The 21,713-nt window shown below is 44.2% G+C and overlaps 1 protein-coding gene across 6 annotated transcripts in view; it reads right to left on the bottom strand.

Annotated features, from left to right (window-relative positions):
* The window catches only part of SLC4A10 (solute carrier family 4 member 10), a 287,150-nt gene that overhangs the window by 52,438 nt on the left and 212,999 nt on the right, over positions 1–21,713 (bottom strand). The window lies entirely within an intron of this gene.

Here is a 21,713-nt window from a genome sequence, read left to right as displayed (position 1 = left end):
AAGATGTAATTTAACTAGGTATGCTATTGAATGGAGCAAATAATAGCATATGTGATTTTTGTTGGAAGTGAAGGACTTTGCGCTTTTCATGTCTCAGTGACAGAGGGGTGGGAAACTAGTGAGTCAGAGGGCTAGAGAGGTCAATACATTGGTCATCCCTTCTCTACTGTTCTGACACTATCCTTTTGGTATTAGATTGCTACTCTTGGGACTGACTTCCTTCCTTCCTGCCTGCCACTTCCTCTTCCTTCTCTTTCCTTTCTTCTCCCTTGTAACATGCAAGCTCCTCTCTCCCTGCACCATGTGTGCAGAGATGCAGAATCCATCTGCATCTAGCTAGATTAGAGATCCTATCTCTCCACTTTACTATCTAGAATGGAGTTCACTAATAAATACTCCTTATCTTGATTTGAAACTATGAACTGGCTCCAAGTTATTTTACTCTTAGCATACATGCATGCCTGGGCAGACTCCGCTGTGTTGTGCCTCTGTGCACTCTGCTATATTAGAAGGGTATCTCTTACCAGAGAGAATTCCCAACAACTTTAACCAGAAATATAACAGATATCCATCTCTTTTTTCTATATTCACAAAGCAGAGCCTCTATTTCTCAACAGAAGAGAATATCTAATATATTTAGATCACATAGATAGTTTGAATTAAATGGGCAGTTCTTCTCAGTGACTACTTATAACATAAAAACATGATTTGCACACCTGAGGGGATGAAGAAGAAAGCCCAGATTAAGGGAGCACACATAATATGCTGAAACGATAGACACAGACCTCACACAAAACCGTGTGTGTGTATGTGTGTGTGTGTGTGTGTGAGAGTGTGAGTGTGAGTGTGTGTGAGAGAGAGAGAGACTCTCTCATTTTAGGGGAGGGCTACTTTGGCGGGCTAGCCGCTGTTGAACCACCGGGCTCACCCGTGAGCCTGGTGGTTCTCTTGATAGGGGAAAACTAGGTTGGGCTCCCTTAGCCCGGTTTTCCTCCATGGTGAGAACAGCCTTGATAGCTCCTAAACGATCCCTCCAAATTGCTTCACAGTTGGCCCTATGGAATAGAGAAGAGTTATGAGGACTGAAGCAGCAAGGTACTCACCTGGAATGCAAGTGGAAGAGAGCTCTCCTTGAATTCGTCAAGACATAGCATGGAGCTCATTTGAAGGCCTACGTGGTGGTGGTGGTGCATCCAGCAAAGAAGCTACTCTGGTCTATGGGTTCATGTTCAGCAGAGTTATCCAGGGTTGTGAGGAGTTTAATTCGTGCTCCTTTAAAGGAGCAATGGTTAGACCGTTTTAAATCTGCCTCCAGTGACTATATTCTGCTGCAACACTTTTAATGGGTTCTTTGCTGATAAAATCTGTTGTATCTGGGCCACCTTGGTCTCTATTTTTGCAGAGACTACCAAGGGGGTATTACCACTTGCAGTATTAGATTAGATCAGTTTCAATCTGTGACTCCTGAAGATGTGGACAAGCTGCTTGCGGCAGTGCAACAAGTGTACCACTTGTTCTTTGGATCTTGCCCAACTTGGCTGCTTTTATCTTGTAGGGAAAGTTTTGGAGGTGGCCTGATTGACCTCAATGCATCACTGGGGGGGGGGAATTCCCCCTTGTTCTAAGGAGGCAGTGGTTAGACCACTTCTCAAGACGTCTACCTTGGCTCCCTTGCTGATAAATAGTTATAGGTCAGTCTCCAATCTCCAATGGTTGGGCAAGGTGATTGAAAGAGTGATGGCTAAGCAGTTCCAAGCAGTTTTGGAAGAAAAGGATTATCTAGACCAGGGATTCTCAACGTTGGGTCCCCAGATGTTATTAGACTTCAACTCCCATAATCTCCAACCAGAGGACTGGGGCTGGGGATTATGGGAGCTGAAGTCCAATAACATGTGGGGACCCAACGTTGAGAATCCCTGATCTAGACCATTTCAAACTGGATTTAGAGTGGGCTATGGGGATGAGACAGCCTTGGTCGGCTTGATGGATGACCTTTCCCAGGGAACAGACAGAGGGAGTGTGACTCTGCTCGTTCTTTTGGATCCCTTGGCAGCTTTCGATACAATTGACCATGGTATCCTTCTGGATCGCCTAGGGAGGTTGGGGACAGGAGGCACTGCTTTGCAGTGGTTTTGTTCCTATCTCTTGTGTAGATTCCAGATGGTGGCACTTGGTGACAGTTGCTCTTCCAAACAGCGGTTACATGGAGTAACCGCTTTTTAATATCTACATGAAACTGCTGGGTGAGGTCATCAGGGAATTTGATGAAGGGTGTTATCAGTATGCTGTTGACACCCAAATATATTTCTCCTTATCACCATCATCATCATGATGTAATAGTATTCATTTCCTAAACACCTGCCTACATGCAGTAATGGGCTTGATGAGGAATAACAAATTGAAGCTGAATCCATGCAAGATGGAGGTGCTCATTGTGGAGGATTAGAATTTGAGGGATGAAACAGATCTTTCTGTTCTGGATGGGGTTACAGTCTCCCAGAATGAACGGGTAGATAGTTTGGAGGTGCTATTAGATCCAGGCTGCACTCTGGTATCTCAGGTGGAGGCTATGGCTAGGAACACCTCTTGTCAGCTTCGGCTGATTTGATAGTTCTGCCCATTCTTTGAAGAGAATAATCTCAAAAAAAAAAAAAATGGTGCACCAGCTGGTAACTTCCAGGCTTGACTATTGCAATGCACTCTACATAGGGCTGCCTTTGTACATAGTCCAGAAACTTCAGTTAGTTCAAAATACGGCAGCTAGATTGGTCTCCAGGGAAACCCAGAGAGATCATGATAATATGCCTGTACTTACAGCGGCACTGGCTGCTTGTACATTTCCAGGCAAAATACAAAGTGTTGGTTATTACCTTTAAAGCCCTGAATGGCTCAGGTCCGGGTTACCTTAGAGAACACCTTCTTCTGTATGATCCCCACCACCTGTTGTGGTCATCTGGAGAGGCCCTTCTCCAGCTGCCACTGGTGCATCTGGTGGCAACTTGGGACCAGGCCTTCTCTGTAGCTGCTCCTGGGTACACTCCCCACATACATTTGTGGTTTAGAAACATTACTGGCCTTTAATAGAGCCCTTAAAACTCTAACACTCTCTCTCTCTCTCTCTCTGTGGCCTTCAAGGGTTTTCTAATTTTTAAAATGGTTTTAACTGTTTTTCAATTGTTTAGATTTTATGCAGTTTTAAGTTTGATTTTTATGTGATTATATTTTGTTTTGATCTTGTAAACCGCCCAAACCTCTTGGATGGGGCATTATATTGATTTGGTTTTGTAAATCTCCAAGAGCTATTGTATGGGGTGGTATAGCAATGTATGTATGAATGTATGTATGTATGTATAAAAAATAAATAAATAAATAGTTTACTGGTACTAATAAAATAAGTTGGAAATGTAAATTAGTAGATGTAACTTTTAAACATATATGGTGGGTTGTTATAACATTAAAGAATCCTGGCAGGATTCTGATGATTATGATTAGATAACATAGTGGGATATTAGATCTGTATGATAATTCAAGTTTTTCTGTTACATTATTTGGATCTTTATGTCAGGTTCCAACATCAGTCTTTGGCAATCATAATCATGGCAAAGCTTACAGTTGGAAAAAGAAGAATCTTCCAAACTTTCAGGCTTAGTTAAGAAAATTCTGATATACTATGCGTATATATATATATATATATATATATATATATATATATATATATATACACACACACACACACACACACATACACACACACACACAACCTGTGTTAAACAATGATGGGATGGGGAGATCTCTCCTGCTTTGAAATGAAGAGCAGGCTGGAACTCCTCCTTAATATTTTAGAATCTTCAAATGCCCGGTAATATTGTCACTCAAGACTTTATGGTCCTGTTGTAATGGTGAGGTTTTGATTGATTTGCGGGGGGTGGTGTTATTTTATTTATTGTTAAATTTATTTTATTGTTAATTTTATATACCATCTTTCATTAAAACAACCCCAACTTTAATGTTATATACACACACACACACACACACACACACACACAATGCATTGTGAGGGGGAGGGTTCTCTACTTCTCATGGTTTGTATATCTTATCTATATATTTAATTCTCGAAGGCATACCCATGGCTAATCCTGTACGTGGCAGCTCTTGCGAGAGTTCACATGCAGAAGCACCTGACTGGGCAGTGAGGATCCCATATGCAGATAGGGAGAAGGAGCCTGTGAGAGCAGAAACACCATGGTGATTGGGCAGTGGGATCCCATATGCAGATAAGGAGGAGGAGCCTGTGATGGTTAAGGTCAGTTGGAATGCAACTGTTACTGGTCGGAAGATGTTCTTGATTGTAGAGGAGAGGAGTAGATAGATAGGGGAATGAGAGGCCATGGCAGCAGGAAAGGGTCCAGTCAACCACTGCTGCTGTTTGGGGCTACCATGGCCATTGTCAGAGGGAGGGAGGCAGGCAAGGGACAGGCCTGGGCCTGTCAGTGGCCTGAGTGGAACGAGCAGCCATGGCAGTGGCAGTAGCGAGGAACAGCCCAGTCAACCACCGCTGCTGCTGCTCCTGTGGGGAGGAGCAGGAGCGGGGCTTGGGTGAGGGTTGGGAGGTCTCTGAGGTGAGGGTGCTACAGCTTGGTCAATAGGTGCCAGCAACGCTGTAGCCATGACAGAGGGGTGAGGGGAGTGGAAACAACGGGATAGAGGAGGAGGAGCAGGAGTGCAGTTCAGGTGAGGGTGGGGAGATCTCTGAGGTGTGGGGGATGTGGCAGGGGGTGAAGGGAGTATTCAGGTACTAGCACACAGATGCTCTGCGCAGGTTAAGCTAGTATATGTTATTGCTTAATTAAAAAACAAAAACAAAAAACCACCATCGTTTTCTTTTCCTGTTCCACAGCTGCTTTTAAAGCTTCTGGTTAATTTCCAGCTCTATAGCTAAACCAAAGAACTGCAGAAGAGCCTGTGTGGGTGTACAATGTTCCAAAGAGGCAATTTAAAAATCAAAATTAGGGCTTCAGAAGCAACTGTGGGAGATTTGTTATTTCTCAAAACTCTAAGGAAGGGGCCTTTTATTTGACCAGGAATGAGCTAGATGCCTTTCAGAAAGCTACAACAGGGGCGTAACTACTATTAGGCAAGGGGAGGCGGCTACCTGGGGGCCCCCATGCCTCGAGGGAACCCCCAGAGGCAAGTCACATGAGGTAAGTCACATGACTATATATTGTGATGTGTGTGTGTGTGTATCAGCGAGGGGCCATTTTAAAATTTTGTCTCTGGGCCCACTCCAGCCTTGTTATGCCCCTGAGCTAAAATATCACAAAGCAAAAGAGTTCTACCTTATGCTACATACCATGCATAAAGCACACATGTACACAAACACACTGGCACAAATTGGAAAATATTCTCTTTTCATTTCATGGGTAGTTGTGCTCTAAGTGTTACTAAGCCATTGTTAGTGTTAATTATTACAATTCAGACTTACACTTCTGAGTCCTCAACCATTTGTACAAGACAGACTGAAGACTGAAACGAGTGCTGCAAATTAGGACTTCCCACCACACCTTACTGTACACAATAGACCTGGATCTGATACACAGAAGAACTGTAACAGAAAGAAAAAATTGCACAGGAACATAAATTCTCTGGATGTCAGCCAGTACTTCTCTCTGGCTGACATCCAGACTAGCAGTGTGCTGTTGCATTTTGGGGTGGGGCAATTCTAAATTATCCCTCCTTCCTTCTGAAGCTCACCGTATCTTCTGAAAACATGTCCCTGAGAGCTACACATCCCATCCACACTGCAAATTAAGAACTGCATGCGTACACACACAACTCATTGGAGGTTTCCTCCATTCTCACTGTAGGGTATGGCTAGCAATGCTCCTTTTCATTTACTTTGTACATGTACACATGTGTCATGTGCATCTCCTGTCCACACCATGCAGTGTGAACAAGGATTGGGCCACATCTCATGCCTACACATGTGGTTCTTAATCTAGAAAAAAGCCCCATGCTCAGCAGAAGTGAGCCACATACTTATGGCAAAAGCTCATGAAGGATAAAGAAACACTTTAAGAGAGTCATCCATTGTGTGTGTGTGTGTGTGTGTGTGTGTGTGTGTGTGTGTTGTGTGTATACAGACAGAGAGAGACAGACATATGCATTCATATTCCACAGTTCTCCTGACTTCAAAACTTCACATCAGCCAAGGCACATCAAAGCCAAATGCTCACTGCTGGACCTTGCTTTTACTATCAGTACTTCTCTCTGTCATGTCATGCATTTGCGGAGACTCTCTTTTCTATATTAACGTTTGCAGGCTGACTAGAAAGAATACTGCCTCTGGGCAGTTATATTTCTCTCATGCTACTTAGTAACAACAGCCAGTTCTGACACATCTCAGAGTAAAGGGCACAGTTTCCTGAGCAACACAGAGCAACTCCTTGTCTCATTTACAGACTAAGCATTACAATATTTATCATAATTGCAACTGTTGGCTTGACTGCTGCCTTCAGCCAAATCCCTTATGCTGGCCACATCCCAGTGTCAAGGGTCTGGGCTAGCCAGGTCAGCTCAACCCCACCTCCCCCATCTACTGTATCTCACCGCTCACCAACTTCTGGCCACGCAGAAGCCAGTGAGTAGCAGGAGAAAGGAGAGGGAAGCGGTATACAGGGTGCTGCCTCCCTCTCCTCCCACCACTCACTGGTGTCTGAGCGCATGGAGATGGGAACCCCATCCCTGCATGCCCAGAAGCCAGTGGATGCCAGGAGAAGGGGGAGGCAGTGCTAAAGGAAGGCAGTATGTAGCAAAGGGAGTGGTAGGCAGGGGAGGCAACACCTGTGGGCAATGGGGGCAAAGCAAGATCTCTGACTTGCTGCCCCAAAGCACAGGTGCTTACTCAGGTGGTCACCTCACTTCCTCATTAGCAAGCCGCCCCTAGTCAGAGCTTTACAGCAAAGTTTTACACTACAGATATTAGCAAAGGTAAAGGTAAAGTGTGTCGTCGAGTCGATGTCAACTCCTGGAGACCACTGAGTTCTGTGGGGGGGTAGAATACAGGAGGGGTTTACCATTGCCATCTCCTGCGCAGTATGAGATGATGCCTTTCAACATCTCCCTATATCGCTGCTGCATGATATTCCCATAGTCTGGGATACATACCAGTGGAGATTCGAACTGGCAACCTCTGGCTTGCTATTCAAGTCATTTCTCCGCTGCGCCACTAGGTGGCTCACAGATACTAGCACATAACTGCAACTGTTTTGCAGGCCAAAACAGAGTTTACTTGACGCGGCCCTAATGATGAAGTAGCAAACACATGCCTAGGTAACAGGTGATGAACAGATATTTGGTTCGTATGTGGATCAAATGCCAAAACCTTGCCATTCTTATGAAATATCCATGTCCCGATTATCCAGAATGATAATCCAGGTCCAGAATGATCCTGGACTTTCAACCATGTAATAACCAGTACCCAGTTGTGACAAGTGGGGAAAAGAAATGGGAAGTGGAATATACTGTATTATGTGCAGGCTAATTCCAAACAATGAACACAAAACTAAAGCCAGTGTCGGTGCAACATTTGGAATTCAGAAGGTTGAAATATCATGTGGGAAAGGCCTACAGACTTGGAGAGCCAGTGGGCACAGTTCACCAAACACAGCTTTTGCACACCCTGTCTTAATTTCAGTGGGCTTAGCACAGAACTTCTTCAAACGCCCAACTGAAATAAAATGGTGGATGAGCAGCAGCATCACTTGGCTGGCTAAATCCATTGACGCATTCAGCCTGAATGACATGTCAAAATGACATGAACTTGGCACCTGAAATACCTCCAAGAGTGGGATGTTATATTCCTAATTCTTAAATGCATGTCATGGACAGATTGTAATATGCATATCACTATGCCAAAAGTGCTTAAAATTATTCACTATAATCTGTTAATAATTGAATGACTTCTGGTAAAGAATTCTCTCTCACACTCTCTAAAAGAACATAAATCTACCATTTTAAGAGAGAAAGGGGCGGGCGGGGCAGGGGGGCAGCTGGCTGAACTTTAAATACCAAACCAGAGATCATTCGGTGTTGTCCACATGAAACAGAATTTTAAATATTTCCGAATCTTGCATTGAAAATGTAAATAGGCACATTCCATATAGCATATGCATTTTCATTTGTCCTCTAGATCATATATGCCTTTACACTTCACATGACAGAAGATGGGAATGAAGTTTCAGCCAAGAAAGATATTGTGTATTTCAATATCTGCAAGTATATTCTGCTGCAAATTTCACAAATCATTTTTTAAAAAATTACTAACAAAAAGAAGGAATGGTGAGGGGGAAAGGCGTTACCATGACAACCTATTAACAGATAAGGACAAAACAGGAAGGAAAAGGTCACCATAATGAGACAGTAGGCCAAAAAGCAGGTTTTCCTTACTTGCCAAACAGAATAAATGTTTATATAGCCTACTGCCCTAGAGAGCTGTCACTGCATTTGTCCTACTTTTTTTAAAAATGCATTCACAAACACAAATACAGCACAACATTATAGAAAGTATTTGAAGACAGAAAGCAGCATTTGATTATAATGGCATGGTAGTGCCAGTATAGTTAAGATGAGGAGTTATTTCAACATTCTACTGTTGTAAGCCCTGAATAGCCTATTGGTCATAAAATCCAAACTGTCTGTAAAATCTGCCCCATCACATGCAGGCATCAACTAGGTGACAAGAAAAAACCACGCTTCCAAATTTGGTGCAGATCCATTGAAAAATGGCTGAGAAACAGCACTGTAAATATCAGAGATGCCCCACGTTTGCTATGCCCTCCGATAATATGTTTTGGTAAAGTCCTTCTAAAAGATTTTTTTAAAAAAATGCAAGGATAAACTGAAGCATAAGGCTGTGTTGTTCTGAAAAAAGGCCGTATTTCCTGAGTTATTAGTCTCTGAATCCCCCTAATAACAGGGTGAAATCAAGGAAGGGCAGACTTCATTGTTGATTTTGCCTACGGAGGGTTCTGAGTTGGGAGCCGGTAACTTTCTGATTCTGAATGTAGCTGCTTGATAAGGAGAGTCTAGGAGCACTCTGGTATTTCTAGAGACAAGCAGACGTTCCCTTCCCCCTCCTTTCATTTTATGGGCTTTTATTTTCTCTCTTCACTAAGGCAGCAGCAAGGGGCCTTGTCAGGGCACACAAGGTGAGGGGAGGGGAGGCGGCAAATGGATTTAGGAGAGAGGCAGTAGCAAAATGGCAGGGTCCTTGTAAGGGCACACAAGGCAGTACCAGACAGCCTTTGAACATGAACTCTCTACAACAGAGATAGGCTGCCTGTGAATATGGAGATTACCCGTAGCCAGCATGAGATACTTCTCTTTCCCACAGTGCCCAATCAGATGGTCTTTTTCAAAAAGCCTGCAAATTCAGTCATCCAAAAACCTTTGGGTTGATGCTTTCCGTTTTTCAATTGTGCTCTGAAAACCATGGAAATGGCAAGTGAAGGTGCCTTAACTTCCACACCATATACTGTATTTTTCGGACCATAAGACGCACCGGACCATAAGACGCACCCAGTATTAGGGGCCAAATTGGCCCAAACTACTACTGCCGCGGCTGCCGCCGGCCACCCAAATTAGGGGCCGAATTGGCCCAAGCTAACTGCCGCCGTGGCCGCCCCCGCCGCCGACCGCCCGCCCTCCCAGCTGCCCAGTCCTAACCTTCTAAGCCCGATCAGGGACCCATACTGGTAACTGGAGAAGGAGAGAGGAGCTCGCAAGCAGAGCTCCTCTCTCTGCAAAGCCTCGGCCCGAACTGGCGCTTTGGCCGAAACTGCGGCCAAAGCGCCAGTTCGGGCCGAGGCTTTGCAGAGAGAGGAGCTCTGCTTGCGAGCTCCTCTCTCCTTCTCCAGTTACCAGTATGGGTCCCTGATCGGGCTTAGAAGGTTAGGACTGGGCAGCTGGGAGGGCGGGCGGGTGGGCGGCGGTGGGGGCGGCCGCGGCGGCAGTTAGCTTGGGCCGATTCGGCCCCAAATCAGGTGGGGGGGCGGTGGGGGTGGCTGGTGCACAGCCCTACTGGACAGCATTCGGACCATAAGACGCACCCTCATTCCCCCCCCCACTTTTTTGGGGGGGAAGTGCATCTTATGGTCCGAAAAATACAGTAAGCTGTAAAGACTTTGTAAAGTCTTGACATAGTATGCTGCTTTAGAAATGAGGCTTCACACATCCACACTTCGTCTTGGTCTTTCAACTCAAGATTGGACTGGAACATTTCCAGACGGGGCGTTTGACTTGGAATGGAGCACATCAGCTGGATTCATGCCAAAGTCCATGCGAGATACTGGGGAGCACTTCACACACGATTCAGGTTTTTCATTGCCTGTTAGAACCTAGCCTGATTTATGTCTGGGGTAAAAAAAAAAACCCTCCACTTTTTGAGCCAGTTTTTAAAACTCTTTCAAAAGTGATTACCCATTGTATGCACCTGCAAGCCACTGCGAGCACTAGTGCCCCACCTGGCATCCCGCATGGTGGCGTCTGTGGCTCCAGCACTCACCTGGCCTCCGTGCATGCGCAGAGGCCAGTGAGTGCCAGAGCCACAGCAACCACCACATAGAATGCTACGTGGGGTGCTGCTCCTTGTGGGGGCTTGCAGGCCCCACTGGCCATCACTGTAGAGGAGACTGTACAAAGTCAGCGTTTATATGGTGCTGAAGTTAAGATGGGCACTTTAGCTTGCCATTTTGGGAGAAGTTGGAAGCCTCCTCCATTGACCTCCATCTGCTATATTTAATTCACTCCCTGCATGCAGACACGTCACTTAAGCTAAGGTGCAACCCCCAATGCCACTTCTCAAGACTAGGAATGTGAGAACAGGTTCAATATTGAACCGACCCTCCGCCCCCACCCGCCCCAGTTTGGCTCACTATTGGACTGAACCCCACCCTCACCCCAGCCATTCAGGGGGTTGCACGATTAAAAAAATTAAATTTTACTTACTGCCATACAGTCCGAGGGCTTAGATTCAGCAGTGGGGAGGGGGGTTCCCAGAAGTTTCCCCTCTCCCCGCCAGCCTCCATTTCTGTCCAAATCATCCCTATTCAGGCAGTCTTTGGCCCATTCTGGGCCTACCCTACATTGCAGCCACCCTTTTGGAGGCCAACACGCATGCTCAGTGGGCCTCACTGTGGCCCCCCATCAGCCTTAGAAGAGCGCTGAGGGCCCTTGCACAGTACTGTAAGGAAGACCTCTTGGAAATTAACTACCATAAAACTAAAATCATGGTCTTCACCAAAAGGCCCAAAATTCACTCTTGGTGGATAGATGGACATATGATTGAGCAGGTCCCATGCTTTAAATACTTTGGGGTAATTTTTCACTCTGACAGCTCTAGGAAAGCACGCGGGGAACATGTGGTTCAAAATGCCCAGAGGAGCCTCCTCCACCATCATCAAATTCCTGCATACGAGATAAGGCCATTATGTACCCTGGGTATTTAAGAGAGCGTCTTCTTCGTTATGAGCCCCTCCCCCATTGAGGTCATCTGAGGAGATCCATCTCCAGTTGCCGCCAACTCATTTGGCGGCTACACAGAAACGGGCCTTCTCGGTTGCTGCCCCCAGATTGTGGAATGAGCTCCCTGCTGGGATACGAGCCTCCCCATCTCTGGCAATTTTTAAAAAACTTTTGAAAACACATCTCTTCAACCAAGCTTTCTCAGCTTTTTAAAACTTGTTTTTAAATTGTTCTGATTATTTAATTGTTGTTTTATGATGTTTTTAATTGTTAATTATTGTTTTTATGCTGTTTTATAATTTTTGTTTTAATTAATTGATTTTAATGTTATTTTAATGTAAACCGCCCTGAGCCTTTTGGAAGGGCGGTATAAAAGTTTTAATAATAAATAAATAAATGTACCTGCGGCCCTCAATCTGTTCGTTGCCAAGCCACTTGCTTCCCTATGGCGCACAACTGGGTCCTTTCCACAGCTCCGCCCCACTGGTACGTGTGCAATCCAAATTCCTGTGGCAGCCCTCCAAGTTCCAAGATGTGTCTCTAATGTCACTCTGCACTTGGAGACAGGCCTGATCAGAGTGGAGACCAGGGTGTGGGTGGCCATTCTCAGCTATTGGCTCAGACTATCCTTTCGCCCCGTTGGTCTTGCTCCCTTAAGTCTATGTGGCAACTACCAATCTAAATGGAAACAGTCAACTGAGACAAAAATACCATCTTTGGGCCTCTCCCCCTTGATTCTACTTAATTTGGGCTATGATCAGGCCAAAGCTTCTATCAAACAGCATATAATGGACATAGAGTGCCAAACCTATTTAAGCAGGGTCCCGAATTTTTCCGTCAGTGAAGATCTTACATATATACTCTCCCTGGTGTCAATTGGAATTGTCAATTACTCAGTTGGAAATGCCAAAACATACAGGGCATTCACCTTGACACATTGTCATGCCCTCTCTTCAGCTGTGCTTGAAAGCCGTTTCAGAAAGATCCCACTTGCAGAGCAACCATGCTCCTGTGGCTCCGGGCAAATTGAAACTACTGAGCATGCCCTACTTCACTGTTTGTATTACAGAGACATTCGCTCTTCCTTCATTCACCCATTGCTAAGTAAATATTCAGGATGTTTGAGCCATATCTATGTCTCTATGATGCTTTCTGACTCTAAGCCCGCTATTACATACAACATTGCCAGGTTCTATGCGGCAGCATCCAAAATCTGTCAGACTCTGATAAGCAGTGGGTCCAAGCAGCTCTAGTCTGACCTCTTGCCAGCTCCTGCATGCTATACTGCGTTCACCCAACACAGCACACCATCTGAAAGACTTGTGCTCCTCCCACCTTTTTGCACTATAGCTTTGTACTTTTTATACATAGTTATATAGTCTTGCTTTATTTATCACTTAGGCTTTTATGCAATTACGCCTTTTTGTGCCTTTTATACATTTATGTCTTGTATTACCCCTGCTATCTGGGCAAAGAGGCACCTTTTTAATGTGGTGCTTCTCTTTATTTAGCAGGGGGAGAGTAACTGGCCCTGTCCACCCCCAGCATAGTACTTCCAGTGATGGTTGCTGGTGTCTATCTTACTTTTCTTTTTAGATTGTGAGCCCTTTGGGGAAAGGGAGCCATCTTATTTATTTTTAATTTCTCTATGTAAACCACATTGGAAACTTTTGTTGAAAAGCAGTACATAATTATTTGTTGTTGTTGCTGTATGCCTTTTATGTTATTTTATGCCCTTATCAGTGTTCCCTCTAACAAGGATTCCCAGATGATGTTGGCTACAACTCCCAGAATCCCCAGCTGCAATGGCTTTTATTTGGGGATTATGGGAGTTGTAGTCAACATTTAGGAATCCCTGTTTTGAGGGAACACTGACCCTTTATATGTGTTTAAATGCTTTTTAATGTTTTCTTATGCCTTTTAATGTATCATTATGCATTATTATTATTATTATTATTATTATTATTTCGATTTCTATACCGCCCTTCCAAAAATGGCTCAGGGCAGTTTACACAGAGAAATAACAAACAAATAAGATGGACCCCTGTCCCCAAACGGTTCACATTCTAAAGAGAAACACAAGATAGACACCAGCAACAGTCACTGGAGGTACTGTGCTGGGGGTGGATAGGGCCAGTTACTCTCCCCCTACTATATAAAGAGAATCACCACATTAAAAGGTGCCTCTTTGCTCAGTTAGCAGGGGTTATACTGCTAATTATACTTTGCACCATGTAATCATCCCCTGTATTTTATGCTGGTCTATGATTGTAATAAAGATGATTGGTTGAACTTGCCATTTCCAAGCTTTTAGAAACATGAGTGAACATTGAAAGCATCTTAACTCTCATTTTGAACAAATGGTTTTAGGATGACTGGATCTGCAGGTTTTCTGAAAAGGAAAATCTGAGTGGGCACTGTGGGAAAGGGAAGTACCTCTTACTCATGCTGGCTAAGTGGAGCCTCCATATTCACAGGCAGTATAACTCTTATCTTAAAGTGAAGGTTCCTGGATAGATCATTCGTTTGTAGACAAAAGCATCTTGCAAACCCCAGCAGTGTCATGATTCGAACTCCTAATTTTAATCAATGTCTTCTCTTCTAAAAAAGGCAGTGAGGAGGACTAAAATCCTCTTAATCCCAACAAGAAAAATAGTTGGCATCACAGCTCAGCATGGGTTGGGTCTAGGGATGTGCACAAAACTGGCCAGGCCGGTTCAGTTAGCATCTGGGCCAGATTTGAACTGATCCAGCCTGGCTCAGTTTTGGTACTGGTCAAACCGGACCTGGTTCGAACTGGTTTGGAGTTCTACAGGTAAAGGGGAATCCAGTGAGGATTCTCCTTTACCAGTAAAGAGGCAGGCAGGGGGCTTTCCCAAAACCTAGAGGGGGAAGGAGGGGAGTGATTTAGTACTTACCAATCCTCGTGCTGTCACCAGCCATGGCGTGGTCATGCAAATGGCCTCTGTGCATGCATGGAAGTCACTCAAATGGCCCCCAAGCATGCTCAGAGGCCCACACAGGGGCCTGTCCCCTATGGCTACCATCATTTGGATTGGTAAGTACTAAATCTAACGATAAATAAATAAATCACTCCCGCCCCCTCTAGGTTTAGGGAAGCCCCCCTAACTGTCCCTTTACTGGTAAAAGGAAAGCCTCACTGGATTCCCTTTTTATTTACCATATTTTTTACCATCCAATATGGACATCTCTAGGCAGTGTACAAAACTTAAATATAAAAGTCACAGAATTAAAATCCACAAAACACAAACAAATCAATAGCATAAAACAGTAGTTAAAACAAATTAAAATTCTGATTAAAAGCCTGCAAGAACAGGTGACTCTTTACCAGTAGAGTTCCGAACCAGCTCAGTTTGAGCCGGGACCGGTTCAGTTCAAATTCAAACTGGCTGAGGCTGATCCAGTTCAACCCTGAACCCACTGAGCCAAACCAGCTCAATGTTGAGCCTGGCTCGAACTGGAATTCCCCTTTACCATTTCAGTCTGGTTTGAGTTGGCACAAAACCAGACTGGGCCAGGTCGGTCTGGTTTGGACTCAAGCCGAGCCAGCAAAACTGATTTTGTGCACATCCTTCTGTGTATCCACCTCCACATCTGAATGCTCACAGCCAAAATAAATTATATACTGATAATATGGGTGGATCACTATTTATTTATTATGTAAATAGTAGTTGCATTGAGGCCACAATCTGGACTGGACTATGGCAGGCAGAGGGGCCCGTCAGCCTCTTCCCCCACCATGACTGTTTGCTCTGGGAAGGAAGCTCACATTACCTCCAATGAGACTTTTGCTCCTGAGAAAAACAGCAGCTAGAAGGGCCCTGATGCGGATTGGGTCCATGGCAGGGGCAAAGCGTTAAAGTCCCCCTCCCCCACTGCATTCCTGGTTCAGAATAGGGCCTCTCACAGATGCTAATTACATTTTTTTTTTAAACCAAACATGCAGGCCTCAATCAAGGAATCATCCAGTTTGGCCCTCAGATGATCTTATCAGCAAACCAAACACCCTCCCCTCCTGCTCACTCTACTGCTTGTCTGCTTATGCAACCTCCTCTTCTTCTTCTGGCTGGAAAAAGTTAACAATTCACCCTTTAGCCAGTTGCCTGAAAAACAGGAGGTAGTGCCAGTTTCTCCCTGCTGGGAGGTATGGAGAGTAATGAGCAAGAGCAATGGGCTTGAACCAGTGTTTCATTTGCTGGTATGCTCATCTGATAGCTCGCTTTTGAAGGCAAGACTGCAGCATGGGCAAAGAACATGCTGTGAGCCTTCCTTCTATATAATATCTTAGTGGTCAGAATGTTAGACTAAGACCAGGGAGACCCAAGTTTAAATCCCCATTCAGCCATAAAACTCACTGGGTGACTCCGGGCCAGTCACATCTCTCAGCCCAATCTACCTCACAAGATTGTTGTGACAATAAATATAACCATGTACAGTACTCTCGAGTCACCTTAAGTGGCGCAGCAGGGAAGTGCTTGACTAACAAGCAGAAGGTTGCCAGTTCAAATCCCCACTGGTACTATATTGGGTGATGCTGAAAAGCATCAGTTCATACTGTGTGGGAGGCGGCAATGGTCAACCCCTCCTGTATTCTACCAAAGAAAACCACAGGGCTCTGTGGGCGCCAGGAGTTGAAATCGATTTGACGGCACACTTTACCTTTACCTTACAATACTCTGGGCTCCTTGGAGAAAGTAGCAAAATATAAATGCAAATTAAATAAATTAAAAATAAAAAGTGTCACAATTAGTATTATTATTGTAACCAGACCCACTGAATTAGCATAGCTGTGAATATGTGTTTGTTCAGATTCTCACTGAACCCATTGAAAACTTGGGGAAAATCTCCTTTTCCACTTCATTCTTCAAGATTCAGAACATGCCTTAAGGCTGCAATCTTATGCACACTTGAACCTAATTACATGAGACTCACTTCTAAGTAAGCATAGGAACACAGGAAGCTGCCATATACTGAGTCAGACCATTGGTCTATCTAGCTCAGTATTGTCTTCACAGACTGGTAGCGGCTCCTCCAAGGTTGCAGGCAGGAATCTCTCTCAGCCCTATCTTGGAGAAGCATGTGCTGCATGTGTACTTAGACAACAGAAACGAATCTCAAAACGTACTGATACCTTTCTCGTAGAAGTCCAGAACTTCTCTACTTCAAATGTATTCACTTTTCCCCATAAAACCCCCAAAGAGGAAAAGGCACGTTTGCGTTTATTAGTCATATTTTTTCCTTCAGGCGTTATAATAATCAATCCACTCTGGGTAGTCCCATATAGAAAGTGTTATTACTGTACAGGTCATTTGCCACTCAGTGTGGAATCAGATGGTCACTTACTGCATAGCCTCTATTTTAAAGCTACATAGGAAACTAGTCCATCTAGTTCTAGTCTGCACTGACTGGCAGCAGCTCCCCAAGGTTTTAGGCAGGAGCCTTTCCCAACCCTAGCTGGAGATGCCAGAGATGGAATCTGGGACCTTCTGCCTGCAAAGCAGACTCATTCATTCATTCATTCATTTATGTAAAATATTTATACCCCACCCCTCCAGTACACCACTGCTCAAGGCGGCTCGCAGCAATAAAATAGATATAACATAAAGTAAAAGTAATAAAATTCACAAGTTAAAAGTCAAGCTAAAAACTACATTCAGTATTAAGTTTCCAATTAAAAGTTATTTTAAAAGCTAAAAATTGAGAGTTATAAAAAACTAAAAACTAAAGAACCTACCAGATATAACCAAAGATGGAGCATTAAAAAGCATCTTTTAAAAGATGTGTTTTTAGTTGTTTTTTAAAAACACTGAGGGAGGGAGCATGGCGAAGCGCTTCAGGGAGGGCGCTCCAAAGCTGAGGGGCCACAACCGAGTTCTTGTGATCTACTAAATGACCAGCAACAACAACAACAACAACAAAACCCAGAGTGATTTGCTCTACTCTGTGAATAACAAAACATGTAAGAATGCTAGGAGTTACATAATCTAAGGCAAGTTGTCAGGTGATGTTATAACATCTGAGGAAACTTCTGAAAGGCAAAAGCCTTGTAGGGATTTCTATGAACTTCTGGCATTGACTAATATTCCATCATATTATGGATTAGTTCTGATATAAAGGACTATCTCAAGGCACAATGATAACTTGAATGTGCTCTTCTTCAGATTGTCTGTTTTACATAATTCAGTGGAGGGGAAAGGGCAACATTTTCCCCAAAACTACCTTAAAGGACTAGACACACCTGCACACAAACGCTGAAGTTATCCTCTATAATAAAAGACTTAGGTGTAATCCTGTGTCTGCCTGTGTCTTTCTTGGCTGTTCTGGGCATGCGCGGAGCGCATGCCCAGAACGTCTGAGAAAGATACAGCCGCAGGCACCAGGCAGCCATGTTGCCTCTCCGCGCCAAAGGAAGAGAAGCAGGGACCGGGGACGGCGGAGGCGGCAGCAGCAGGGCCGGCACTGCCGCTGAAGCGGCCGTATGGAGCTCAAATGCCGACATGTGGGAACCGGGAGGGGGCCAGGAGGGACCAGGAGGGGAAGTCGGCGGAGACGAGCCGGCGGCCGCAGCGGCAGCGGAGACGAGCCGGCGGCCGCAGCGGTGGCAGAGACGAGCCGGTGGCCGGGGCGAGCCGGCAGATGAAGCAGGGAAGGGGAGCCAGCGGCCGCGGCCGCAGCAAGGAAGGCAAGCCAGCGGGTGGTCTAGCGCACATTATTTTAACGGGCTTAAAAATACTAGTTGTATATAAAATAGTATGGTGATACTATCCAGCTCCAGATGGCATCAACCTTTTGCACAACCCTAATTTCCACTGGGGCACTGGGAGTAGAGATAGACAGTTAGGGTGTCCTCCTCTTTCCTGCTTATCTCTGCCTCTATGACCCTTGTATTGATAGAGTGTGTACTCAGGAACCTCCTGGGAGTGACTTCCTCCTCCTCCTCCCTGGAATGCTTCTAGCTCGCTCGCTCTGAGCACCTATAGGTCTCGCTCTGACCAACATGTAGCCAAAAGTTAGATATAAGTCTTTTCCTATCATCATGTACTTCTGAATAAAGTAGATTAGTTTAACCTTACCAGAATCTATATGCTTATTTACAAGCTGTTGCCCCTGAGAACCTGTTAACTTCAGCTAAAATGGGAGTGAGTTAGCTCCTGAAATACTCTGTTATATAATTACCCCCAACAAGAATTATCTTATTTTTTAAAAAGGCCTCCACTGCCCAGGGTTCTAAAAAGCTATATAAACAAGGTGACAGCATAAAACGTAGAAGTGAAAATGTACACACCACGTGCATGCCTGTGCGCAATAGAGAGATGCTGCATACAGGGGCTCCAAACTTATGTTTTGCCATGAACTTTGTTTTATGGCTTTGATTGCTTGTTGCAGCTCTGACTAAGCCTGCTGTTATTAATACTGAAGTTAGCTCCTAAGGTTATGCTCCTCCATCTATAAGTATATGAAAGGACACTAGAGAGAGGTGAAACTGTATTCACATGTCATCCCAGACACTGACCGATAGCACCCGCCACACCCCCCGCAAAAAAACCCTCAACAACAATTATTGTGTGTTCTAGGGCACTTCAGACTTTAGCTTCCAGAAGAAGATGCTGAAAGGCATCATCTCGGAGATGGCAATGGTAAACCGCTCCTGTATTCTACCAAAGAAAACCACAGGGCTCTGTGGTCGCCAGGAGTCGACACCGACTCAACGGCACAACTTTACCTTTAGAACAGCCTCCACTGGACATGGCAAGCCCCCTACGAAAACTATGGAGAATTTCAAAAATAGTTTGTTATGTGGCTTGGAGTTCAGCTGTTCACAGTACAGAAAATCGACAATTCAACTTAGCATGTGAAAGCCCATTGGTGAGCCTAATGTAGACCTCTGAATCCTGGATCCTGATTTCTAGCAATGTCTGAGAACGGGCATTTTCACCTCTTTCCCTTAAAATTAAGGACAGAAGTTCTCTCACAAAGTTTGCCAGCACAGAGCATACCAAAGCACAGACAGGATAGAATACTGGGCTGTAAGAATGCCTCCTTCACATGTGCCATAGACTGAAGGAAGTAGGATTTGCAGAGGGAATCAGGAACAGAACTCAAAAAATGGGACAAGTCATATTTCGGATTCCCCCTTTCACATAACAATCAGCAGACTGGGGGAAGGGATATTTGATGTGTGTATGTTTTCTCTGCAATGATTGTATATGATGATGCTCAGATACAAGACAGTTTGTTAGGCTGACTCATTGCTATTTGCTCAGGAAGCCAGGGGTGATGGCCTTGTCCTGCTGCAGCTATTTCAAGACTCAACGCTCCCTAAGCCAGAAGTTCATATGAGTTGAATACATTCATTAAAAAACCATGACTGGAGGGCCTTTCTAGCCTGAGAATGCTTCTGTGACCTGTCTCTGCTGCTGAGGAGATGCTGGCAATCATGTGCCTCAGGCTGGAACTGAATCTTATCTTTGCCCATGAGAATATTTTAGTTTTCACATAACATAAGCGAATCTACAAGAGATTGTTTTTTGATAGCTCGGCTCACTTCAGCCAGCTGTGACTTCCTGAACTGAACAATAAAGCACAATCTTTCTAAACATCTATGTTTCCTACAGGTTTTACCATTCCATGTCCAATTTAAGTGGTAGAATAATGAGTTTCCCATGTCACAATTGCAACTGCCCCTTGATACTATGTGAAACTATGGATTTCTTATGACAGATCATTATTGTTGTTCAACATGGATCCCAATAATGGATCATTATTGATGTTCAACATGGATCCCTTATTACAGATCATTATTGTTGTTCAGCAAAAAAAGGAGCTGGTAATAGAAATTAATCTAGGCTAGGAGATAAGAACATAAGTACATAAGAACAGCCCTGCTGGATCAGGCCCAAGGCCCATCTTGTCCAGCATCCTGTTTCACACAGAGCCCAAGGCCCATCTTGTCCAGCATCCTGTTTCACACAGTGGCCCACCAGATGCCACTGGAAGCCTACAGCAGGAGTTGAGGGCATGCCCTCTCCCCTGCAACTGGTATTCAGAGGCATCAGTTACTACATACGGCAAAGGAAAGTGATAGGTTCAGACCTTTAACATTATAGTGCAAGACTTTAAACATCAATCCCCTTACAACAGAGTTAGAGTTTTCTACTACTGCATCTACAATATTGATTTATTTAGTACATTTGTATTCCACCCCATACAAAAAGGCCCTGTGCAGTTCACGATATAAAACCATTAAAACATTAATATGATTAATATAACAAAACTCTAAAAACCAAAACTTTAAAACACTGCATTGATTTAGCCCAAATTTTGGTCTCCCATCAATATAAGCAACTTCTTTCAAAAGAAGCACAACATTTTGGGACAAATGATACTGGAATTGAATGGAATCTTTTATTTCGGTGATTGACTAGACAAAAACACAACACAATAGATAAGTAGTAACCTTCAGCAATCATGATTCTGCCAGTACTTTCTTACAAAACACCATTTACAATATAACAATAGTTGACACATGATTTTACCAATTGCTTTCTTACAAAGCTTGCAATGTGGCAAAATTTTGCCACCTTGGTGGAAACATTAATATCATTGTCAGACAAAAGGAGACACACATAAAAGGCCGATGGCCTACCTGGGAATCTAGACAAAATAGGTGACAAAAGTGCTAGCCAACTATCTCTATAAAATAAACAGTGAAGCAACAAATGATCAATGGTCCCAACTGCTCCTGACTGACATGGACATAACCTTTGGGCAAAAGGAATACCAAGATAGTGACTGACCCTCTAAGAGAGATGAGGACAGTGTATTCAAGCGTGCCAAGGCAAATGCTCTTCTCGATCTGGCAAGAACAAGCTCATGTAAATATTTAGCTGGTCTACTACTACAGATATTTATATACCGCTCTTCAACCAAAGTTCTCCAAGCGGTTTACATAGAAAAAGCAAACACATAAATAAGATGGTCCCCTGACCCCAAAGGTCTCACAATCTAATTGTGTGTGAGGATGAGGGTGAGTTGCATTGCCTAAGAAAGGTAACTGTCTGCTTTGGGCCTTGTCTTCCTGAGTCACTATGTCCCAAATCCACTGCCTAATTATCTCCTTGGCTTTTAAGATCCCTAAGGAAACCAACATGAGGATATTAGCCCAACAAATG

Source organism: Hemicordylus capensis, chromosome 1 (genome assembly GCF_027244095.1).
Source record: "Hemicordylus capensis ecotype Gifberg chromosome 1, rHemCap1.1.pri, whole genome shotgun sequence".
NCBI classification, from domain to species: domain Eukaryota; kingdom Metazoa; phylum Chordata; class Lepidosauria; order Squamata; family Cordylidae; genus Hemicordylus; species Hemicordylus capensis.
Note: the sequence above shows the minus strand (reverse complement) of the source record. Positions and strands in the feature narration are given on the sequence as shown.